Consider the following 24,786-nt stretch of genomic DNA (forward strand, 5'->3'; position numbering starts at 1 on the left):
CATTCATATCCAACCTCCCTATGGCCTCTGTCTTTGAACAGGTAGTTTTCCCAGGTGTGTGTCTATAAGGTCATCATAACATTTACAGGTGGTACAATGTTGCTGCTTAGGCATAAAAGTATTAGGCAGATAGTACATGCATTCAGGGGGAGAAAAAGCACTGTGGTACCACCTGTGATCTCAGCAACTCAGAAGGCTGACTCAGAAAGATCACAAATTTGAGGCCTGTAGGCAACTTAGTGAGACCCTGTCTCAAAATAAAAAATATTTTGAGTAGAGGCTCAGTGGCAGAGCACTTGCCTAGCATGTGAGAGCCACTAAGTTTAGTACCCCTTGTGGGCATGTGTGTGTGTGCGCACACACACACATACACACACACAAAAGCATTGTGAGAGATATAGACTTGAATTTCCTATTGGTATTACCTATTTAAAAAAGAAAACTGAAAAGGAATAATTTGCTAATGATATGGTGTTAGAAAAGCCGGATCTTTAAAAAATCCACAAATAGAAGCAAAAGTTGTGATCAAATTTTAAATTATCATGACAAAATTTTAAATGTATGCAAAAGTATGGCCAAGTAATATACTGAAATTATCACTACATGCCAATCTTGTTTCAATTCGACTTTTATCCATTATACATTTACATCCTAAAAGATAATAACTTTTTAAGATGCACAAACACACCTGTAATCCGAGTGGCTCAAGGGACTGAGACAGGAGGATCACGAGTTCAAAGCCAGCCTCAGCCAAAAAAGTGGAACTAAGCAACTAAGTGAGACCTTGTCTTAAATAAAATACAAAATAGGGCTGGGGAGGTGGCTCAGTGGTGAAGTGCCCCTGAGTTCAATCCCTGGTACTCCCCCCCCCCAAAAAAAAAAAACGCACAAACACTACCATTATGTCATTTACAAAATAATGATAATACCTTATGTTTTGTTTAGCTTTTACTGTCACTAAAAGATCTGACAGGAACACCTTATAGGAAGAAAAGTTTATTTTGGTTCATGTTTGCAGAGGTTAATTCTCTGACCAGCTGACTCCATCCCTCTGGGCTGACAGTGAGGCAGAATCTCATGGCTGAAGGTGTGGCAGAGGAAAGCAGCTCTGACATGGCAGTCAGAAGCAGAGAGAGCTCATTTCACCAGAGAAAAAATATAAACCCCAAAGGCATGCCCCCAGTGACCTACCTCATTCAAGGAATCCTACCTGCCCAGAGTTACCGCTCAGTTAATCCATATGAGTGGATGAATCCACTGAATGGGTCACAACTCTCACCATTTAACCATTTCATCTCTGAAAATTCTTTCATCATTTTATACTTAAGCTTTTGGGAGACATCTCCTATCTAAATCATAACATTCTGCTCTGGCACCCAGAAGCTCATGCCAACTTCCCAATACAAAACACATTCAGTCCATTTCCAAGAGTCCCCATAGTCTAAATAGTCCCAGCATTGCCCAAAAGTCTGAGTCCAACATCTCTTTTGAGACTCAAGTCAAACTTTTCGCCTGCAAATATGTACATCTTCCAGAAACAGGATCTTTAAAGTAGAGGCATCTGGACAGTTATCAAGAGCCCTGCACTTTAGGGACCATCTCTTGCTGGTGGACAAAGAAGTAACCTCCAGGAGGCAGCCTGCTGGAGACTGGGGTGACCATGCTGTCAGCTGATACAACGGAAGAGCTGGTATTATGTATCATAGGTTCTGACTGTTGAAGCAGGAGGAAGTTAGTTTTTTCAGCTATGTATGGAATTGATCCAATAAAAGTGCCAGCTGAATAGACACATCTTAGAAGAAGATATATAATCGATTAACAAATATATGAAAAAATGTTCAACATCTCTAGCAATTAGAGAAATACAAATCAAAACTACTCTAAGATATCATCTCACACCAGTCAGAACAACAGTTATCAAGAATACAAACAACAAGTGTTGGTGAGGATGATGGGGCAAAGGAACACTCATATGTTGCTGGTGGGACTGCAAATTGAAGCACCCAATCTGGAAAGCAGTATGGAGATTCCTTAGAAAAGTTGGAATGGAACCACCATTTTATTTAGCTATCCCACTCCTTGGTCTATACCCAAAGGACCTAAAATCAGCATGCTATAGTAATGCAGCCATATCAATGTTTATAGAAGCTCAAATCATAATAGCTAAACTATGGAATCAACCTAGATATTCTTCAATAGATGAATAATGGATAAAGAAACTGTGGTATATATACACAATGGAATATTACTTGGCATTAAAGAGAATAAAATTATCTCATTTGCAGATAAATGGATGGAGTTGGAGAATATCATGCTAAGCAAAGTAAGCCAATCCCCCAAAACAAAGGCTGAATGTTATTTATGATAAGTGGATGCTAATCCATAATGGGGCGGGGGGGGGCATGAGAAAAATGGAGGAACTTTGATTGGGCAAAGGGAAAGGAGGGAAAGGGAGGGAATATGGAGGCAGGAAAGACTGCGGAATGAGATGGACATTATTACCCTAGGTACTTGTATGACAGCACATATGGTACGGCACTACCTCAAACAGAGAAATGAAAATTGTTTCAATTGTGTACAATAAATCAAAATGCATTCTGCTGTTATATATACCTAATTAAAATTAATTAATTAATTAATTTAAAAGTGCCAGCTGCCCATCATAGCCATCTACAACAGCTTTCTCCAACACCTGAGATTTCTTTGGAAACTATGAAGAGTCACTTGGTAGAAGAGAAGGCGGGCAGATTTCACCAGTAATCCCCCCCAACCTGCCCCAGCACTAGGGTCTGCACAGTCACCAGCCAGTGCCTTCTGGACCTCAGAGTGGTGACTCAGCAGACTCCACAGCCAGAGTGCAGGAAGACAGTGCAGGCTGAGGAGGGGTAAGGCACAGATTTGGGGATGGGTAAGGGAGGCTGAAGCTCCTGGCAGAGACAGTGGAGTGGTGTTGGGTGCAGGCAGGGTGATGGGAATCCCGGGGAGCCCCTAGTGGGCTCCCTGTATCCTGAAAGGGGCATCTGAAGAAGCCAGCTCCATAAGTGGTCTCTTACAGGAAGTGGATAAAAACTTAATTTTAGTCATTAAATGGAGCCTTGCTGGGAGGAGGAGGCAGGGTGTGGATGCGGGACCCAACTCACAGACCCTGACTGCCTCACTTGGCGGCTGCATCAGGTGTGAAAACTGGCGCAGGTGTGAAATTGGCATCAGGTGTGAAAATTGGCGCAGCCTTGGGAAGGGCTCCTCAGAGGGGGAGTCATAAAGACATATGTCATAGTCACCTTATTCTGCCAGGAAGACATTGCATCTTAATGTCATGGTGGCTGGAGCCTGTGTCGGGGGTAAGTGTGGCCCTCTCCCAGGCTGGTGGCCCATGTTGGTGACCACCTTTGGACAAGTGTTAGTCCTGTTAGTGGCTTCCCATTTGCTGAGTCCTTGGAGGTCTGCATACCTCTCCTGTCAGCCACTGTGCAGTGACTACATGTGGTGACAGAACCAAGTGTCACTGCCATTTTAAAATGGGCTTCAACCCAGGCTCTGTTCATTAATGTTTCTTGCTGAGACCTGTGCAGCTTTGCCCAGGCCTGCTGCAGGAGTGCACGGGGACTGCCTCTGACGCCCACCCAAGTGACTCAACCTTGGCCAGCTCAGGTCTGAAAGGTGGAGTACTCCTCAGACTCCTGGGCATGAGAAGGATGGAAGCCAGTGGCCACATGGAATCTGCTAATTCCAGTGTCCATACTTGTGGCTGTTCACCTGTGGATGGCTCTGCAGGGCTGGTGCTCAGCACACTGACACATATCCTGACAGTCTGGCAGTGACCATCCCCCCATAGGTATTGGGGATGCTGTCAAAGAGGAGGGAAGAGGGCTCAGAGCCTACGGCAACACTTCGCCCTGTATCTTTAGGCAAGAGTCCTCGTTTATCTGGGCCTCCACTTGCTTATTAATAAAATGGGAATGACAGCAATTCCACCAAATGATTGCTCTTGCTCAGTCATGTGTCTTGTTGATGCATGATTTATCTTTTAAATTTTTATATAATATTTTTTTCTGGTAATGGGGATTGAGCCCAGGGGACTCTACCACTGAGCTACACCATCAGCCCTTTTTATTATATTTTGAGACAGAATCTCATTAAGTTTCTGAGGATGGCCTAGAACTTGCATCCTCCTGCTTCAGCCTCCCCAAGTTGCTGGGATTACAAGCACCCAGCAAGCTGACACAGTTTTTACAGTGTGAGTCTTGACTTAGTCAATGATGAAGATGCTCCGCACACACAAAGCAGCCTCTAGTCCAATAAGGCAGTCATGGAGACTCTGAATAAATAAATTCTTCTGCTCTGGAAGCTCCAGTGAGTGTTTCAGGTTCTAGCAAAACTGAAGTAGCAACCCTGAAAATCCTCTGCTTTTAGGAACTAAACACATGAAACTTCATGTCTGGGCTGCCCAAAAGGACAGGATACCTCCAGGATCCAGAAAGGAGGAAGCTGGTTAAGGGATGGTGGGCTCCAAAGCCAACACTGCATGCAGCCTTGGGCATGGCTGCCACTTGTAAGATCCTGGCAGCCTGAGTGCTACAGGGCAGAGGACATAAACTTACGAGATACATAGGACTGGAGACTAGAATTGGAAGCACACATGGATTCTGGATTTCCAAGACTGCAAATTCAATGAGAATGTTCTCCTAAAACTTCATACCTAGCAGCAAGAGATGAGAAAGAAGCTGACCTTTGCGGCTAAGGAATGAAGGGGAAGGAAATACTTCCTCCTAAGAACCAGGACAAATGCCCTCATGTTGGTTTAGGATTTATGTCATCCACACCTTAGAGGCAGTCCAAGCCACATAGTTATATATAAAATATAACTACTACTCCAGGAGGATCAGCAGGACTAGTGAGACCCAGAAGGCCTTCAGCTTTATCCCCCAAAGAACAGCCCTGGATTGTCCATGCTAAGAGATGTCACATCCAAAAATGGCATCATTGATTCCTAAAGTCAAGATGATGCATAAACCTCAAGAATATAGAAAAAGTACCACAACATGGAGAAAATAAGAGGAAGGGATTACTAACTGTGAAAGCCAAAAAATCAAATGGTGCTGAAAACTAAAAACCAATAGAATTAGCATAAGTTAAGTTAAATATTCTTTGAAAAGGTTAACCTCACAGGGAAAACTTCAACATGCAAAACAAGACAAAGCAGAGAAAAGGCATAAATAAAGAACACTAAGAATAGAAATGGAGCCAAGTGAAGAGCAAATGAGGGAATTCAATAATTAAGAGTGGGAAGGGGGTGGACTTGGTCAGTGCATACTGTATGTGTGCATTGAAACGTCACACTAAATCCCATTAATATGTAAAGCTAATGCATGCTGATCAAAAAATTTAAAAAGGAAAAAAGAAATAGAAATAATTAAATTGAATAACATAAAAAGAAAAAGAAAAAAGGTGGCCATAATTGTACTCCAAGAATTTATATATTATGAAAAGCTTCTTGGGCTGGGGATGTGGCTCAAGCGGTAGTGTGCTTGCCTGGCATGCACGGGGTGCTGGGTTCGATCCTCAGCACCACATAAAAATAAAATGAAAGATGTTGTGTCCACCAAAAACTAAAAAATAAATATTAAAAAATTCTCTCTCTCTCTTTCTCTTTAAAAAAAAGCTTCTCAATATAATGAAAAAGATCAAATAGACTAGAAATTATTGAAGGAGCTAAAGGACTTAGACTGACAACTTTGGGACAGTTACTTGGTTTCTCTCAGTGTGTTTTCACTCTTGTACTATGGGGAAGAAATGGTGCCTTCCTTATGGAAACCTCTGTGGATTGAAACATATTCAGAAAATACTTAGGACTGTGCTTGTCATAATTAATTCCTCACTAAATGTTGACTTTTATTTATTTTTTGCAAGAATGTCCATTATATCTTTATAATACTGAAAAATTGGAAAAACAGTTTTAAATATTTATTACAATACTTACTGATAAGGAAATGAGTAAATAATCCACAGAAGATCTATAGGATCTAGGATTCTGTAGCTGAGATTAAAATTGAATACATTCTATTTGTAGCAACAAGATCTTTTAGATGTCTTGTTTTATGCAAAAAAAAAAGGAAATTGCAAAATAGTATATAGTGGAAGTTACTATTTATGTTTCAAAATAAGAGACTGAGAGTGATTGAAGGGACAACTTGGATGACAGTGTAGGTTGATTTGAGTGGGTAAAGAAGAATTTTTATCTTTATCTTTATTTTTGAATTTCCACAATGAAAATGGTTGATGTAGTATATAGGGGGTAAAATTTTAAAATTTAAAAACATTTTTAAAATAACTAGATCTTCACTGAAGTTTCCCAGGGAGGAGTCCGCAGGACTGTAGATAACATTATAGTACATTCAACAAAACCTCCTTAAAACCCTTCAAAGAGAAAATTCACAATAGCCAAACTATGGAACCAGCCTAGGTGACCATCAACAGATAAATGGGTAAAGAAAATGTGGTACATATACATAACAGAGTTTTATCCAGCTGTAAAGAAAAATGAAATTATCTTATTTGCAGGAAAATGAATGTAAATAGAGACCATTATGTTAAATGAAATAAGCCTAACTCAGAAGATCAAGGGTCATATGTTTTCTCTCATTTTTGGAAGCTAGAAAGGAAACAGCAAAATAAAAGAGGATGGGGTGGAAATCTCATGAAAATCAAAAGGAAAGGACTAGTGGATGGGAGGTAAGGAGGGAGGGGAGAAGTGCTGGTATGATACTGGCCAAATTACTTTGTTATACTGTGTGCATTTATGAACATGTAACAACAAACCCTAGGGTCATGTGTAACTCTAATGTACCACCAAAAAAAAAATGTGGAAAAACCTCCTTTTCAGACCTCCCCTGCTTGCCAACATTCTTCTCCACCCCTCTTTGCTGTGTCACACTCTTCTTTCCATTTTCCACAAACAGGTCAAATTTCTTTGCCATACCTTCATTTGTTGCCCCCAAGTTTTTAAAGTCTAGTACAAGCACTCAGGCAACACTGAATGGATTGGACTTACTGCTATGTACCCACCACTATAATTCACGTCATATTTACTTCATCTAATTTTTTATTTAACAAAAAATAAGATATCATAGGATCAAAATTGAGAAACTTTTTAAAAAATGTTTTTGGTAATTGTTATTATTATTAAAATACTGGTGAACCCAGACCTGTCCTTACGCCTTTTGGGGCGCACCTCGGCATCTGAGCCCCCTTTTTAGAGCGCCTTTGACCTCTTTGTTGTGAAGGCTGTAGATGAACGGGTTCAAGGTCGGTGTGACCACTGCATACACCACGCTGGCCAGGCGGTTGTAACGCACGGAGTAGGCAGATGAAGGTCGGAAATATACAAACAGGACAGAGCCAAAGAAAAGCGACACCACCACCAGGTGGGCCCCCCAGGTGGAGAAGGCACTGCTACTGCCTCCTGCCGACAGCACTTGAAGCACCGCGTCAAGGATGTGCGCATAGGAAAGCGACACGAGAATCAGTGGGGTCAGCACCACCGCCCGGCCCTCAGAGAAGATGGCAATCTCCGCGGAGGATGTGTCCGAGGTCGCCAAGCTCAGCAAAACTGTAGCATCACAAAAAAAGTGACACACGGGGGCAGAGTGGGGGTAGGAGAGCGTGGAGATGAGCATGGTGTGGAGCAGCGAGTGCAGGTGAGCCACCGCCCAGGACGCACCCACTAGCGCAGCGCCAGGGTGTCATGACCGCGGTGTAGTGCAGTGGCCGGCAGACCGCCACCGCGCGGTCGTAGGACATGGCCGCCAGGAGATAGCTCTCCATGAGGCCCAGAGCCAGGAAGAAGTACATTTGGGCAAAGCATGCTTGGAAGGATATGGCCTGAGCTGGGTGGAGCAGGCTGACCAGCAGTCGGGGGACTGTGACCATGGTAAAGCAGGCATCCACAAAGCTCAGGTGACCCAAGAAGTAATACATAGGGGAGCACAGAGCCCCATCGGACCTCACCAGTACCACCATGCTCAGGTTGCCCATGGCGTTGAGCAGATAGATGCTGAGGAAGAGCAGGACAACACTGGATGGTCAACTGTGTCATCCATCAGGCCAAGGAGGAGGAAATCTGGGCCGGATGTGAGGTTGACCAGAGCCATACTCCAAGCCAAGTAGGAATGCTGAGGAGTGAGGAGTCAGCAGGTCCGAAATCCGAGGAACCCCAGGTGGACTTTCTGCATGTTGAGGTTCCATATGTAAATTTTTATACACATCCACCTTGCAGTATTTACAAACATTTTGATAATATAGATTTCTGCTTGCTAAAATATATTGAAAACCACATTGCTCGTTGAATGATCCTAATTTTATGAAGAAACTGAATTTCACAAGGGTGTTCTAAGGTAATGGTTGAGTCTCAAGTTTTGTTGTAAGTGATACCTGATTTTGAGTCCTCACTTTACTACTAAGGTAGTATGTCCTCTCTGAGTCTCAGTTTCTTCTTCTTTAATGAGAAAAATACTAGTTTTTATCCGTGGGTTAAGTGAATAATAAGTTTAAAATTAGTAGCACAGTGCCTGACACATAATAAGTCTTATAACTTTTAACTGTCAACTCATCATCAATCTATCATCATCATCATCACTATTTAGTCAAAATGAGTTAGGACCCAGGCCATCTAAATACCACTCTAAATCTCTTCACAAAACACCTTGCTGCATTTGCCATTCATGAATTATGCTAATTCATGAATTGACCAACTTCTTCTGTAGGCTTGTGGGCCATATGGTTTCTGTTGCAACCATACCACTCTGCCTTTGTGGTGCAAAAGCAGTGACCCACAATGAGTAAGTGAATGGCCATGGCTAGGTTGCAATAACACTTTATTTATAAAACAGGTGGAAGGCTGGAATTGTGCTGTCAGACTTGATTTGTTGACCCCCATATAGGATACTGTGGGAGACAGGGAGATGAAAGGATATCAGCTTCTATCCTCAAAAAGTTAGATCTGGAGCAACATGCAGAGTGTCTTAGTATGTTTTTAATTTTATGAACCATGTGGGAGTAAATTATTCTTCTTGGAGGAATTTGGGAAGGATTTTTAAAAAAGGTGTAGGATTTGAATCGGGCCTTGAAGAATGAATAGAAGTTCACCAAAGAGACATGCTCTGGTGTAGGAGGAGGGGTATTCATGAGAGTGGGAAGAGATTGTGTGGAGTTGTTGGTAGAGGCGGCATGGACTGGAGATGGTGAAGCATCCACATTATGACACTGAGACCCTGGGCAAAGCTTATTCTTGCTCTTATCTCAGTGCATAAAATCAGTTGTACATAGAGGATAGGAAAGGCAGCAGAATACAACAGACACTAGTATGGCAATATGTAAATCAATGGAAGTGTAACTGATGTGATTCTGCAATCTGTATACGGGGTAAAAATGGGAGTTCATAACCCACTTGAATCAAAGTGTGAAATATGATATATCAAGAACTATGTAATGTTTTGAACAACCAACAATAAAATTTTTTTAAAAAATCAGTTGTACAGTTATATTTCTCAGCCAATGGCTCCAGTAATTTCAGAAATAATGCACTTATTTTGTCTCCCATTCAATCTCTTCCCTAAAAGACCACACTTTTCGCTGCGCCAAAGTCTCTACAAGTGTTCTCCTACTAAGCTAAGCTGTCCACCCTTTGCCAGGAAAACTGGCCAGGCTTTGATGAGATCCCAGAGAATGGACCAAGTCAGCTCCTAACAAAAAAGCTCTTCACAAGAAGAAGCTGTATCTCCCTGCCTTGTCCAGTGAGCTGTATACAAAATTTATCCAAAATTATTTGTTGAATGAAGCTCTTTTGAAAAACAATGAGTGGAAAACAGAAATGAAGAGAGGATGATGGGGAAAGTCCAATAGTCATATCTCACCTGTCAACTTCCAGGACAAGCCACAGATGTATCCTGTTTTCATTTTTCTGCTTCTCTGTCATTATCACCCATTAGCTGTCCCAGAGAATCTACCTCCTTAGTTCCTGCAAACCTTACTCCTTGGCCCATCATAGAATAGGAACATGGAAGAGCTGGTCTCTGGCACTCCTCAAATCCATCCACTTTTATTTCAGTGCACTATTCTCCTTGACAGAGCCCTTGACCTTCACTTCCCACCCCCGCCCCCAGGCAGCTGTGTGATGCTGCAGAAAGAGCATTGGCTGTAAGTCACAGCTACATAAGCTTTCATCCTGACTGCTGTGTAAACTTGGATTCTCCTTCATTTAATCTCCATTGTAAAATGAGGATCTTGATTCCTGCTTAATCTTGATGCCAAGATTAAGTGAGGTAATGTACATAAAAGGAGTAACAGAGAATGGATGCTGATAGGTCTTGGTTTTCTTTCTGCCATACATAAATGCACTGGCTTTTTTCTATGGCTTCTTGGGATGATTCAGTCCAGTATTGGAGGGCTTTAAATATTTAGTTGTTTTTCTTAATCTCAACTAAAATCTGCTTTTCTGCAACAAATGGCCACAATTTTGGCCTCTAGGAACAACATATACCCAGTCTACTTTCTCAGCTTTTTTTTTTTATTGGTGGGGGGAGGTTGTTTGTTTTTGCATAGCAATCAAAGGAACCTATTCTAGGTCTAGAGATATTTTCTTCAACCTGAAGATTACTGGAGCCTTAGATCCTTTCTCATAGGACCTAATTTCCAGGTCCTTTTTCATTCATTATTTCCTTTGTCAATGTTTTCTTAACACTAATTGGGCACGGTGTTCAAGGTGGGGTTGGTCTGTGTAGAGTTTCCTGAGGCAATAAAATGGCTCGAGCTTACCATTCCTGCCTATTTATTGAGTGCTTGCTGGGGGAAGACATTGTGGGCTCTGGGGCTACAGAGGTAAGGCAGCCATTGTCCTTGACCTCCAGCTATGCACAATGTAATAAGCACTACACTAATTGTATGAGCAAACTAAGGGTGATTTTCTCTGCCTGGCTGATATGGAGAAGATCCCACAGAAGAGATGAGGCTCAAATTAAGTTTGTAAGAATGAGTAGAAGATAGCTTGGGAATAGAAAGGGCAGGGCAGGTTGGGGAAAGAGAATGTGAAAGAGAAGGAAGATAGTTTTTTCATATGTGTGGGAGAGTTGGAGCTAAAATGTGGCTTTTTCCATTAATACTTAATGCAGAGAAGATAGAGATGGGTGGGGTGGGGGAGACAGGATACAAGGTAAGAAGATAGCAGAGAAATATTAGGTTCTCTTACCTGAAAGGCAGCATGCCACACCTCAACCCCTTCTGCAGAGTCTGTGAGCTGGTCTCTCTCCTGGCCAGAGGTCCCCAGTTGGAGGAAGATGGTGATCATCCATCTCAGTCTAGAGACTTAGTGTGTTTCCTGTGGGTTGGGACAACGGTACTATGTAGAGAGAGGTAGACAGACAGAATTGCAAGGGCCCTGGGAATTCCTGAGTCATGCTCTTCCCACTCAGCTTACTGCCCAGCCAGTCTCTGTGCTGCCTGTTGGATTCAGTGCAGACTGCTCAGCCCGGTGTCCAAGGCCTTCCAACATGGCTCCTGATATTCTCTCCAGTCTTCCCCCCAACTGCTTCCATAGGCTTCTGCTTCCCCTGACCCCAGCCAGGCTGGCCTTTGTGCTACCACTAACAGCTTTCGCACATGCCTCCCCTGCCCTCTCTACCCTTCCTGGAATGTTTTTTTTTTTTTTACCCTATTCCAATATCCAACTCTGGTTCTACTTCCTCCCAGAAGCCCCATGCCCTTTCTAGACTCTGCAGCCTCCATATCTGCTTCTCTCCTCTATCTCTTGTAACTCTCATTTGGAACTCAGCCCTCCTTTGCTGACACTAAAGTGACTTCTTCTGCCGTGATGCTCATCTTTCCACTAAATGATGAGGCTTCTGACAACAAATATTTAGTTATCTTTTCACATCTGACTCTTGGTCTCACACAGAGCTTTGCCCTAAATCTCTCGACCATCAGGGAAGGCTCCAGAGAAGAGGTGGCACTTGAGCAGGGCTAGCTAGGAGGTGTTCACTGGACAGACAAGGGTGGAAGATAATTTTATGGAGAATAAATAGCATGTGCAAAGGAAATTACAAGGGAAGTTTAAGAGGTTACATAAAATCTTTGAGCTACATTTTTTTTCTCTAAAAATGGATCATTATGCCCTCTTCATGGTATAGTGTTTGAAGCAAAATTCAGCAAATCATAGGTGCTTATTAAATGTCAAACCCCCCACCTCCTAACTACTTTCAGGGATGGGGAGATAGGTTCACTGGATTTATGTCAGTTCCCCCTGAAATGTCTGGCACAGGACTGAGCAACTGAAGTAAAGGACGAGTGTGATAGAGTTCTGGGTACTGACCTGCTTCTGTTGATGCAGGGCCCTTTTCCTGAGGCCCAGATATTACAGGTGCTGCTTTGAAGTAGGTAGGAAGGACTCACTTAAAATAGAAAAATGAAGCAGGGATGCATCAGACAGATGTAGAACCAGTGCCGTGTCTCCCACACAAGTTGCTGCCCTAAACCCTACTGCAGACAATGTCACTCAGATGCACCAAGACACAGAAGTATGCAGGGCACACACCTGCACAAAGGTGCAGGGATATCTTGATACACTCAGATACATGGCATGCCAGACATGCACTCACACTCACTAGGACAGGAACACACACACATGCAAGCACACACGGACAGTCATAGTCACTAACACACAGACACAGACATGATCCATGCACTACAGGAAACCCAGCACATGTGCCACTTACATATGAAGATGTACACACAGATCCCCCCACACTCACATAAATGACAGAGACACAGAGACCTCAGTGGGTCCTTCCAGACATAGTGGGACTCAACACAGGTTCACACATAAACGCCTGCTGGCTGCTCCCTCCCCACCTCCCACCCTTGCTCAGGTCTGTCTGCCTTATTAGAGAGGTAGTGGGCAATGGTGCACAGGGGAGACCATCACTGGCCCCTGCACTCTCAGTACTGGGGGCTTCTATCCAATTCCATGAATCCAGTCTCTTCTTAAATAGTCCAGATTTGTCTCTCAATGGAGTGCAAAATAACTTTCTCCTTGATGACAGTTTTGACCCCAAATGGATTTTTCTATTCCAAAGATCTCCTCCCCTCCTCTAATTCTCTCTGCTAACATCTCACTCATTTCTCTTCAACAATCTATTCAACCATCTTACCTGTTGTGTCTACTCCGTGTCAGGCAGGCACTGGAGCAGAAGGCAGGGGAGGGACATTCAGAGATGAGTAAGACATCATCAAGGAGTTCCCCTTCCTGTCTTGATAGCAGGCAATTGGTAATGATTCTTAGATATCATTTCACCCAATACCATGTCACAAGCTGGGAAAGCAGCACCTGGAGAAGACTGTGCCTGAAGCCATTCAGCAATCAGAGGATGAGCCAGGATTCCAGTTCCAGGTTCTAAATCCCACCTGTGGTTAGCCACTTCCCTGTGCTGTCTGCCACACATGGGCAGGTACTTATTTAACTCCCTCCCTCAGGCACTTGACCTACCTACCTTGCCTTTCTCCTCTGATTATTCTACTCCCTGCCAATAAGTCCCCTGCACGTCATCTCACCTGTGGACACAATCAGGCTCTGGCCACCAGAACATAGACCTAGAGCTGGTCTCCTTGCAGCTGAGTGGGGGGAGTTATGGCAGGTGTACCCTGAAGAGGAAGACTTGGCTCCACAGTCAAAGGTGGGAGGGGTGACAGGCAGGTCAGAGCAGAGGGGGTCACCCACTAATTAATTAACCAGGAAACTCCATGGGGAGCTAGAGCAGCCTCTGCAATCCCTGGCCCCATGAGGACCCCTCAGCCCTTGGCCAACCTGGCTTCCTCTCACTTGCCCTGCTAAAGAGACAGAGTGAGAGAGTAGGAATGAAGGTGTAAGGGATCCTGGAACTAAAATTGACAGTCCTCAGTGTGGTGGCTGGCTGTGCTAACCCACCAGGCTCAGAGGGTAATGCTGTCACTCCTCAGCTTCCTACTCAGGGAAAGACCCAAGAGGGCTGGTTAAAGACCAATAGCCAGGAGACTCAGTCCTCTTCTCCCTGGCTTTCTCCATGTGGAACTTCCATCATCACCCCTAAGGTTGCAATATCACCATGTGACTCCTCCCTTATGAAGGAGCTCCTCCTCCCAATCCCCATGTGAGAAGAACATTGTGCCAGAGCTGAGACCTGGATGTCCATCTCCCAGTGTGTGCCCAGCAGCCCTTCCCTGGGCTCCAAGGCCCACTTGTCCCTAGAAGTCCAGCCTAACCCAGAATCAAGGGAGGGAATGAGGAGCCACAGATACTAGCAGTCATCCCAGGACAGCAAGATTGAAATTGGGGCAGCTGAGCTTCATGTCCCAGATTGAGATACTGCCCTTACTCCATGGCCAGATTGGAGATGCCAGGATCTCAATCCTTTCCAGCTTGTGCCAAAGCAAGATGGAGCCTGTAGTCAGTAAGAAACCAATCTAAAGTGGAGAAATATGAAGGAATTTTTTTTGGGGGGGGTGCAGGGGATTTAACCCAGGGGTGCTTAACCACTGAGTTACATCCCCAGCCCTTATTTATGCTTTATTTTGAAATAGGTTTTCACTAAGTTGCTGAGGGTCTCGCTAAATTACTGAGGCTGACTTTGAACTTGCAATCCTCCTGTCTCAGCCACCTGAGTCATTCAGATTACAGGTGTGCAACACCATGCCTGGCATGAAGAATTCTCTTAAGATAAATTTCAGAGCCCAAATATCCTTATGGTCTCAGTGAGGCAGGAAAAAAATGGGCTTATGAAAAAAGAGGGAGAATAAACTAATTAAATGAATAATAATGATAATACTAGCAACTACACTATATTAAATATCAGGCATTACATTCATTTCTCATAAATATATCATCATTTAAAATTCCTAACAGTTCCATGAAGTATGGTATTATTATATTCATTTTATAGATGATAAAACTGAGGCTGAGCTGTGAGTTCCCAAAAGTCATACAACTTGTAGATGTAGGAGCCAGGATTTGCACTAGGTCTACAGGTCTGGCCCTGAGAGGCCATTATTTCCTAAAGACCCTCTTCTAGGAGCAGTGAGATTGGCATTCAAATTTCCTAAAGCCTCAACAACTATCTGAATTGTGAAGAAGAAAAAAATAGATGAAATGGCTGGAGAAGAATCTCTTTACTGAAGATTATGCTAGTTTAAGAAGAACCAATGAGCCGAGGATTCCAGCAAAGACAAACAGAGTGGAATATAAATTATTAAACTTGGTGGGATCCCACTGTGTGGCAGGTTCTATGCTGGGTGCTGGGATGTCAACTCAGTCTGACATGTCCCTACCTGAAGAGTATGGTATTTTCTAGGGAGAGAAAGTATCAAATTAGAGAATGACACGTACTTAGAGCCGCTGTTCTCAGACTGTAGTTCCCAGACCAGCAGCAGCAGTGTCACCTGGGAACTTACTAGAAATGCAAATTTTTAGGCCTGTTCCAGACCCAGTGAATCAGAAGAGGCATCTGAGAAAATGCTGCATAACCTTTACAGGCGATTAGGTGCCCACCAGGTGAGATAAGTGAGGGAGCTGAGGAGAAAACATCATAACTGACTAGTAGTTGTGGGGAGGTGGAGAGGAGGGGAAGCCAGGAACTGAAGCAAGGTGGGAGGATAGGAAACCGGGGTGAGTTTGGGGGATGGTTTAAGACTATCCCAAGCCACTCTTGGTGGCCCACCTGGTGGCTATTTCCTTTCTTACCTCTCTTGTTTTCTCACTAATGAAACCATAATTTATTAGACTGCAGGTGGAGATCCTTTGAACTCAGGGAGGATGAGTCCCCTTACCTACCACAGGGGCTGATTTGTCCACACCAGTCTCAGGGTAACCTCATTCCTTGACATGTGATTTGTCTCATTCTTCTTGACATATGACCTGGTCCTGGCTAATGAGATGACAAAGAACATTGGCTGGGAAGGCCTCCATTCCCAATCAAAGCATGAGACTGTGTGTCTTTAGAGGAGAAGGAAGGTCCACAATATTCAACTGAACTGGTTGTTCCCTTTGACCTGGGATCTCCCTCTGTACATTATGGAGCACAGAGCTCAGAATAGTGTCCAGATTACCTTTATTCACAGACTTAAGAATTCCTGCCAAGACTGTCTTAGAGCTTGTGTGTGTGTGTGTGTGTGTGTGTGTGTGTGTGTGTCTGTGTGTGTGTGCGCGCGCGCACATGCAAAAAACTGAGACAATGAGAAACAGTTGAAATGTGTAAATCCTCATAATGGGGTTAAGGTAGAGTGTTATCTATTCTTGAGGTTGTTAATAATACTTCCTGTTTTCCTTTACTATTGTCTGAGGAAGCATTTCGTAGAAACTGTTGCAATTTTTAAATTTTTCTCTTTGCTGTTTCCAAGCTCTTGTGACATGAGGGAACTGTAACTTGAAACTATAATCTGAGTTTTCTGAAATATTTTTTGACTGTGAGAGACTGTTTATTTTAAAATCTCAACTAAATATTCCCCATTTCACTAATTTTCTTGCTTCAAACTAAGGAATAGGTCCCTATAACAATTTTTCTGAGATTCTAGGCTTAGCTATATTGGAACCACAAAGGTCAAGATAAAGATGAGAATCTCAACATCATGGCTGGTCTACACCCATTTTCCATTCCTAAACATTCTGTTATTTGCTTTGTGAAAACTACTTCCTTTACCTGGTGCACATGATCTGGGTTCAGGGCAGTAAAACCATAAGCCTAGCCTTTGTGCAATATTAAATTTAAAGAATCGTTGAAGGATCTTTCCATCAGATCTTTTCCATACACATTTAGTGCCTGAAATTTTGACTCTTGAATGGAAATGCACAGGACTAACAAAAGACTAGAGACCATTTATTTCAGGGGTGCTGCTTAAGACAGACACTCAAGGACTTCCTGTTCACTAATATACACATGAGGTCATTTGTGTTTTTTTCAAAGTCTCTCCTCCAATAAAAACCATTGTTTCCCCTAGGAAGACATGGATCCTAATCCATATTATGTTTTCTTAGTTTACACCTGTGATTTTTTCAGTCTGTTGCAAGCATTGCATTGGAAGGCATTTCATCAATTTGTTTATTTATTTATATTTTTAATGGAATCTTTTTAGTTATACATGACAATAGAATATAGTTTGACATAAATAGATTATAATTATAAAAGTATAGAATTTTTTCCCTAAGGTACTCCTGCATAGTTAACCTAGTGTCTGGAACAATAAAGTTTTATAGAATAAGCTGTCACTTCCCAGATTTCTTAAGGACTTTTAACAGTTTCCTTTAATGGCCTGGTGAATGGTAGTGACACAAGCTGGAGTTTGTCATAATCAAAGGAACACTTGTGTCCATGACACAGTTGGTAAGAGAATATTGTCATCTTATCAAACCCAGGAAAGATATTTATTTAGTTATCATTGTTACTGCAATTTTAAAGATTGACTTTCTAGAGGATGGGGGATAGTAGCTCAGTGGTAGAATGCTTGCATAGCATGCATATAACCCCAGATTCTATTCCTGGTACATGTGTGTGCACACACACAAGCACATAAATTGGCTATCTAGGTATGATAGTGTAATTGTAATAGAACCAGGCAATTGAGCTTTCCAAAAGCACTGTTCAGCCTCTTTCAGATCAGTAAATACTTCTAGAGAAGAACTTGCCCTAAATACGTAGACTCCAACTACTAAGTGATTCCTCTGAACCTGCTCCACTCCCTGATCCTAGGCAGGCCTCACTAGCCTGTGAGCTCTCTGGTGCTTTTTTCTAAACAGAATTATGGTGGTGAAATATGCATAAAATATACCATTTTAACCATTTTCAATGTGCTGTTCAGTGGCATTCAATATATTCACATTGTTGTGCAACCATAATCACAATCTATATCCAGAATTTTTATTCTTCCCAAATTGAAACTCTGTATCCATGAAACACTAACTTCCCTTCCCCTTTCCTCCAAGTCTTTGGTAACCATTGTTCTACTTTCTGTCTGTGCATTTGAATACTCCAGATACCTCATTTAAGGGGATTCATACAATATTTATTCTTTTCTGTCTGGCTTATACTTTTATGTTTTTAGGAAGATGATCTCATGCTGGGCTCAGTGGTGCATACAATCCCAGCTACTTGTGAGGCTGAGGCAGGAGGATTATATTTGAGGCAAACCTGAACTTAGCAATATCCTGCCTAAAAATAAAATGAAAAGGCTGGGAATGTAACTTAGAGCTAGGTGCTTGTCTATCATGCACAAGACTCTGGGTGCAATTCCCAGTAAAGAGAAAGAAAGAAAGAAAAAGAAAGAAAGAAAGAAAGAAAGGAGGGAGGGAGGGAGGGAGAGAGGGAAGGGAGGGAGGAAGGGTGGGAAGGAAGGAAGGAGGAAAGGGGGAGGGAAAGAAAGAGAGGAAAGGAGGAGGGTAGAGAGAAAGAGAAGAAAAAAGGAAAGGAAGAAAAACAGACACAAGAGAGAAGAGGAGATATTCAATTAGGGATTGATTTTCACCTTGACATTATAGAAATAGATTATTGTAAGTCCCAAATTCACCCACAAGGATTCCCCTTAAAACCCTGGGTGATATCACCACATAGAGTGCAAACTTTGGGTACACTTTTAAAATCACTCTAAGAACTTACATTGTACCTATAAAATGAGTATAATGATGATGATGCCAAATTCATGAAATCTGTGTGTGCGTTTGAAGATGAAACAAAATTGTGCATACAAAATACTTATTATAGGACCTAGAACAAAATAGAGATTCAGGAGATGCTTCCATAATAAAAATCAGTACATTATCTTAATAAGAATGTTTTATCACAATAATGCAAGTATTATGTTATACTATGTTCTATTAATAATAATCCACTGTCACTTTATGTTTCGTCTCCTTGAAGAGCTCCAAGAAGAGGAACACAGATCCACTTGACTGTACAATCTCAATAGGGGCCCTGTTTGGAACCAGTTTAACAGAGAACAAGAGAGTGCTTCAAATCACTCTAAGGCACGTACTCCATGAGATCCTGAAAGATCTTGTCTAGTTAAACCAAGAGAAGTTTCCAAAATAAGAGACTCAACAAGAAAGAGTTCTTAGAAAAATTCCCTCCTCAAATTTTAAAATAAACAAATATGGTTATCATTGTAGAAAACTGAGTTAAGACTCTAGAAGCAACTGTTAAAACTTCTCCAAATTTATACCAACATTACCTGGGGATTTTGTTAAAATGCAGATTCTGATTTGATATGTTTGGGGAAAGAACTGCTATTTTTAATTGCCAAAAAGCTTTCATCTAAGATTGCAGAGTATCCTTTAGGTGGCAAGTTTCTAAAAGATTTGTAGGAAGGCTTATAGGAAAAGAAAAAGAAAAAAAATAGAATAATTAGGAATTAGGAATGAAATAATAAAACTATGATGGGAAAGGTTTTTTGCTTATTTTTTATTCTCTTAATTCTCTAACCTGTTTTCTTTTTAAGGGATTCCCCTCTCCTTGACTGTGTATAATTTTTTTTTCCTTGTGGTGCCAAAGATTAAACCTGAAACTTACACATACTAGGTTGTTAGTTTTTTTTTGTAACTGTGACAAAGATATCTGACAGGGACAAATCAGGGGAGGAAAAGTTTGTTTGGGGCACATTTTTAAATATTTGCCCATGGTGAGTTGACTCCTTTGCTCTGGTCCAAGGAGAGGCAGAACATTATGGCAGAGGGTATGGTTGAGGAGTACGGTTCTGTTCGTGGTGGCCCAGAAGCAAAGAGAGTAAGTAAAGGAGCCAAAGGGAAGAAGAATCCTTCCAGGGCAATCCCGCAGTGACCCATCTCCTCCAGCCATTTCCCACCTGTCTACAGATTCCACCCAGTTAGCCCATTCAAGCCAGAATATACTGATTTGCTAACAGCTCTCCTAATTCAATCATTTCACTTCTGCACATTCCTGCATTAACCCAGGAGATTTGGGGGGATACCTCATATCCAAACCATAGCACTAGGCAAGCACTTTACCATTGAACTACATTCCCAGCCATTGTGTACAAGTTCAATGGGTCTAAATCTCAGTGCCTTGTCACTCCATCCCCCTTGGCCAAGGAGTGGGCCTAAGATTCTAGACAGGCCAGCTGGGCACACTCTCCTGGGGTCTTGGATGCTATGGTTGAATAATGCCAAGAAAAGGCAAAGCTGATGGATCCCATTCATTCTTGAGATGTTGCTCAGGTGAGAGTGCTAAGCAGTTTCTACTACTGAAAGCCCTAGGCCATCCAGACAGGCCCCCTGAATTTTCCCCATGCTCAGTCCTCCTTAACCATCTCCTTCTTAAGGGTAGAGTGTCCTCAGGGATCTATGTTTGACTTTTTTTTTCTTTGCTGTTCTCCCCAGCCCCCCTACACACTTCTTTTTTCCTTAACTTTTTTTATATCTACTTTGATTAAAGCAATACATGCACAGAATTGTGGAAGGGAGCCAAAAACACTGTAAGACTTATAACAAAAATAGTGGTTCTCTGACCCATGTCCTCCAGAAAAAAATTACAGAGGCATATTGGTGTTCATATTAGTGGATATATTGTCTCTAGAGAAACCGAACCAATAGTCCATATTTATGCCTAATTATCTGTCTACTATCTATCCTGTCTATCCTCTATCTTTATCTATTACCTGTCTGTCCAAGGAAATGGGTTTAAGGAAGAGGCCCATGCAACTGGGGGAGCTGGAAAGTTTGGAATTTGTAGGACAGGTGGCAGGCTGGAAACTCAGGTTAGAGCTGACATAGCTGTCTGGAACTGATCTTCACATTAGCAAGCTGGAGAGGTTGCAGGGCTGGGATTGTTCCTGGAGCTAGCTAAGGAAGAAAGCACTGGGGCAGGGTGCTACTTTAAACTCTAGAAAGTTTATTTTTTATTTATTACATAGGCTCCCATATACTGGCTTGTTAGAAGCCAGGACCAAAGGCACCTGCAAAAAAGCAAGCCACCAGACTTTTTCCAGGGACAGAGTTTGGGCTGATCTCAAAGTCACCACAGCTGAGGGTGCTCACATAGTTCAAACCCCATTTTCTTTACTTTCTCATGCTTTCTTCTGAACCGTGCTTTCTTTTATCTCTGGGGGGGGGTTCCCTTTGGATTTTGTTTTTCCCGGTTATCCTCTGGTTCCCAAATACTTTTTTTTCCAGTGGTGTCCATAGTGTTATCAAAGTTACTTATATATTCTTAATTTGGGTTGTTATATTACTGAGTTCTGAAATTTTCATTTAAAGATGCAAAATTTCTAGCATTCTGCAGCCATTGTCAGTCTGTCCCCTCCCATCTCCTTAAAAATAATAACCTTGGCCCATTTCCTGATTGAGTTTTTGATTGTTTGTTTGTTGTTTGTTGTTTGTTTGTTTGTTTTGGTATTTAGCTTTTTAAGTTCTTTATATAACCTAGAGATTAGTGCTCTGTCTGATGTGTGAGGAGTGAAAACTTGCTCCCAAGATGTAGGCTCTCTATTCACCTCACTGATTGTATTTTTTGCTGAGAAGAAGCTTTTTAGATTGAATCCATACCATTTATTGATTCTCTATTTCAATTCTTGCACTATAGGAGTCTTATTAAGGAAGTCAGGGCCTAATCCAATATGATGGAGATTTGAGCCTACTTTTTCTTCGATTAGTTGCAGGGTCACCAGTTTAATTCCTAGGTCCTTGAGTTTTGTGCATGGTGAAAGATAAGTGTTTAGTTTCATTTTGTTGCATATGGATTTCCAGTACCATTTGTTTAAGAGGCTATCTTTTCTCCAATGTATGTTTTTGGTGCATTTGTCTAATATAACTTTAATTATGTGGATTAGTCTCTGTGTCCTCTATTCTGACCATTGGTCTACCAGTCTATTTTGGTGCAAATACCATGCTGTTTTTGTTACTATTGCTCTGTAGTATAGTTTAAGGTCTGCTATAGTGATGCCATCTGCTTCACTCTTCCTGCTAAGGATTGCTTTAGCTATTCTGGTCTCCTATTTTTCCAGATAAATTTTATGATTGCTTTTTCTATTCCTGTGGGGAATGTCATTGGGATTTTGGTTAGGATTGCATTAAATCTGTATAATGCTTTTGGTAGTATGGTCATTTTGACAATATTAATTCTGCCTATCCAAGAGCAAGGTAGATCTTCTAAGGTCTTCTTTGATTTTTTTTTTCCTTAGCCAAAAATACAAATAACCCAATCAGTAAATGGGCCAAGGAACTGAACAGACACTTCTTAGAAGAGGATATACAATCAATCAACAAATATATGAAAAAATGGTCATCATCTCTAGCAATTAGAGAAATGCAAATCAAAACTACTCTAAGATTTCATCTCACTCCTATCAGAATGGCAGCTATAGAATCAACAAATGGGACTTACTCAAACTAAAAAGTTTTTTCTCAGCAAAAGATACAATAAGAGAGGTAAATAGAGAGCCTACATCCTGGGAACAAATATTTACTCCTCACACTTCAGATAGAGCCCTAATATCCAGAGTATACAAAGAACTCAAAAAATTAGACAATAAGAGAACAAACAACCCAATCAACAAATGGGCCAAGGACCTGAACAGACACTTCTCAGAGGAGGACATACAATCAATCAACAAGTACATGAAAAAATGCTCACCATCTCTAGCAGTCAGAGAAATGCAAATCAAAACCACCCTAAGATACCATCTCACTCCAGTTAGATTGGCAGCCATTATGAAGTCAAACAACAACAAGTGCTGGCGAGGATGTGGGGAAAAGGGTACACTTGTACATTGCTGGTGGGACTGCAAATTGGTGCAGCCAATTTGGAAAGCAGTATGGAGATTTCTTGGAAAGCTGGGAATGGAGCCACCATTTGACCCAGCTATTCCCCTTCTCGGTCTAGTCCCTAAAGACCTAAAAAGAGCATGCTACAGGGACACTGCTACATCGATGTTCATAGCAGCACAATTCACAATAGCTAGACTGTGGAACCAACCTAGATGCCCTTCAATGGATGAATGGATAAAAAAAATGTGGCATTTATACACAATGGAGTATTACTCTGCATTAAAAAATGACAAAATCATAGAATTTACAGGGAAATGGATGGCATTAGAGCAGATTATGCTAAGTGAAGCTAGCCAATCCCTAAAAAACAAATGCCAAATGTCTTCTTTGATATAAGGAGAGTAACTAAGAACAGAGTAGGGTCGAAGAGCATGAGAAGAAGATTAACATTAAACAGGGATGAGAGGTGGGAGGGAAAGGGAGAGAGAAGGGAAAATGCATGGAAATGGAAGGAGACCCTCAGAGTTATACAAAAGTACATACAAGAGGAAGTGAGGGGAAGGGGAAAAATCATACAAGGGGGACAAACGAATGTCAGTAGAGGGGGCAGAGAGAGAAGAGGGGAGGGGAGGGGAGGGGAGGGGGGATAGTAGAGGATAGGAAAGACAGCAGAATACAACAGACACTAGTATGGCAATATGTAAATCAATGGATGTGTAACTGATGTGATTCTGCAATCTGTATATGGGGTAAAAATGGGAGCTCATAACCCACTTGAATCAAATTGTGAAATATGATATATCAACAACTATGTAATGTTTTGAACAGCCAACAATAAAAAATTTAAAAAAAAAAGAAATCTAATGAAGAGGGTTAGTAGCAAGTGAATAGACAGGAATTTATTTAGGGTAGACAAGTACATGGAAGACAGTAAAGTAAATAAAACAAACAAACATGTGTATTTAGAATTATACAGGATGTTAAAATAGTAAAACTTGGAGAGGGAAAGAAAAATGAAAGAAGAAAGAAGAAAAGAAAAGAAAAGGGCATATACAACCCTCTATATTATATTATTCAGGTGACTATGTCCTCAAAATCCTACTTTATGCAAAATTCTTGGTTTCACATATGTTCGGGATGTGAGGCCTGGAGGATAGAGGGGTAGAAGAGAAAGAAAAAAATATATTTAAAGGAAGAAACCATAGTTGTTGCTAGTTTTAGAGATCCATATCTTTCCTGCTTCTCTTCTCATCCGATAGTTGGGGTTGTCTGTTGTAAGCTGGTGTCTCTACCCTCAGGACGGTGGGATAACCAGGATGGGGTGTGGGGTGTTACATTTTGTTTGGCAGGAAAGAAATTGCCCAAGGCAATACATGTGATGCTTCAACATCTGTTATGATGTAGGTCCTGGGTGCTTAAGATTAGTTTGGGGGATTTAGAGGATGGTAGTTTTCCTTCAAAAACCTGGAAAAATAATGAAGACAATGTTAGACTGTATTCTTTTGTCAGATTTGTCTCCCTGTAGCTGTCTCCATGTAGAAGTAAAAATTATAACATTTGCCAAATAGAACTTTGGTTACAAGGATTAAATGAGTTGGTGTGTGTAAAGCTTAGTTTGTAGTGGGTTTTAGAAAAAGAAATAAATGAGGGTGGTTTTTGTTACTGAGTAGCAATCATAAAGCCATACTGATTTAGGAACAGACAATTAATGGAATAGAAGACAGACTATACACACATTTTTAGATTTATGATAATTTAACATGTGAATAAATTGAACATCACAAGTGAGTGGAGAATGTGGTAGGGAGTGAGACATTCATAGATAGTGCCAAGGGAAATGATCTTTTTTTTTTTTAAGGAAAAAACATCCCTTAGATTCATATATTATAAAATGTATCAAAATAAATGCAGGCTGGATTAACATTCTAGGTACAAAAGCAACAGAAGGCACAAAGGAAAAGTATCAATAGGTCTAAGTATCTTACACGTAAACATTTTCC

The 24,786-nt window shown here is 41.5% G+C and overlaps 1 pseudogene; it reads right to left on the reverse strand.

The window, feature by feature from the left end:
* Positions 1-7,211: 7,211 nt before the first annotated feature.
* On the reverse strand, positions 7,212-8,150 carry LOC139702274 (olfactory receptor 1L4-like; annotated as a pseudogene).
* Positions 8,151-24,786: the final 16,636 nt, after the last annotated feature.

Source organism: Marmota flaviventris, chromosome 17 (assembly GCF_047511675.1).
Source record: "Marmota flaviventris isolate mMarFla1 chromosome 17, mMarFla1.hap1, whole genome shotgun sequence".
Lineage (NCBI taxonomy): Eukaryota > Metazoa > Chordata > Mammalia > Rodentia > Sciuridae > Marmota > Marmota flaviventris.